Source organism: Triturus cristatus, chromosome 4_1, assembly GCF_964204655.1.
Source record: "Triturus cristatus chromosome 4_1, aTriCri1.1, whole genome shotgun sequence".
NCBI classification, from domain to species: Eukaryota; Metazoa; Chordata; class Amphibia; order Caudata; family Salamandridae; genus Triturus; species Triturus cristatus.
Genome location: NC_140585.1, coordinates 133,536,478 through 133,537,854, shown reverse-complemented (window position 1 = coordinate 133,537,854; position 1,377 = coordinate 133,536,478). Strand labels below are relative to the sequence as shown.

At 39.6% G+C, this 1,377-nt stretch overlaps 1 non-coding gene across 1 annotated transcript; it reads left to right on the top strand.

Moving 5' to 3' along the window:
* Positions 1 to 1,074: 1,074 nt before the first annotated feature.
* Positions 1,075 to 1,147, top strand: TRNAR-UCG (transfer RNA arginine (anticodon UCG)). Its single transcript has one exon. It is a non-coding gene; the product is annotated as a tRNA-Arg (tRNA).
* The last annotated feature ends 230 nt before the right edge of the window (positions 1,148 to 1,377 follow it).

The following is a 1,377-nucleotide window of genomic DNA, read 5'->3' as shown; positions in this document are numbered from 1 at the left end:
AATGGTTAAGTTGCAGAGTGTGGTTGAACTTGGTTAGGAGACTTGGTGCCTCTTTCCGTGTCCTGCTGATGATAAGGATGGCTTGATACCATTTTCTAAGCCCAGTATATTGAGAAAAGAAGTAAGTGAAGAAGAAGTGTGGAGTCGAAAGTGGTTCTCCAATTTCTCTCCATTTGCTAAAATTGCGAAGTCTCCATTATAGCATAGAAGAGAGCGTTAAAGTCGGGGATGGAAGAGGATGAAAATGGGAAGTGTACTTATAGAGAGAAGTGAGAAATGCCCTGTGTGCACACACCGGTGTCTGACCATAGAATACATTTAAATAATGCCTCTAGAAAAGAGCTATGCATGTGTGTCTCTGTGGCCTAATGGAAAAGGCACTGACCTCCTAAGCCAGGGATTGTGGGTTTGAGTCCCATCTGAGGTGATAACAAAAATCCTCCCTCTTTCTTTTCCAGAAAATTAGGTAGATTTATTACATGCTTCCTCTCAGAAGTTTATGAGGGATTAGGTACTTTGGAACGGTCCCATTTTACTTGTGTACACTTCACAGTCATGTTAGTATTCTGAAACTGCAAAGTAGATTTTTAAATGCCTATTTTTGTGAGATGCATTTTCGACCGGCCAGAACATATTCCTTTGGAAAAAATGATTTGAATTGGATTGGTGTGAATCTTGTTTCTAGAGGTGGTGACAGGCTTTCAGCTACTTGAATAGGTCAAGCCAGGATTCATAAAACTTATACAACCTATATGAGTGTGAAAAATTAGCATATGCAGGAAGGAGCAATTTGTACTACTTTCAAAACAGTTTCACTCCACGTCTGGAAACGTCCAGAGCTATGTAGAGCATACAAATGAGCTTTAAACTCATGAGGAAAGAGGTTTGCATGCAAAAAGGAAAACAAAAGCATATCGTACTCATAAAATTCTCAATATATAGATTCCAATAAAGTGCTTCCAGCGAAAAGAGCTGAAAGAACACTATGGGATGTAAACCTGAATACCTTTCAATAATATGTTCTCCATCCATGCATACCACCTACATGATAAAAATCATCTCAGGTGGACGGATGACCGCGTGGCCTAATGGATAAGGCGTCTGACTTCGGATCAGAAGATTGAGGGTTTGAGTCCCTTCGTGGTCGTTTTTGGCCAATGGTCACACAATCTGCTTTACATTCAGAGTGGAAAAAGTCTTTTCCAATACTCTTGTAGTCCTCACTTTCTCATTACTAATCATTAATAAAGTGGAGTACATACTGTAAACTCATTCAGGTTGCATCTTCAGTCTAACTACTTGTGCATTTTAGTGGCATTAAAAAGTGCTTCTATGCCGACGCACTGAATATGTAATAGGTTTGCAGAATTTTGACGT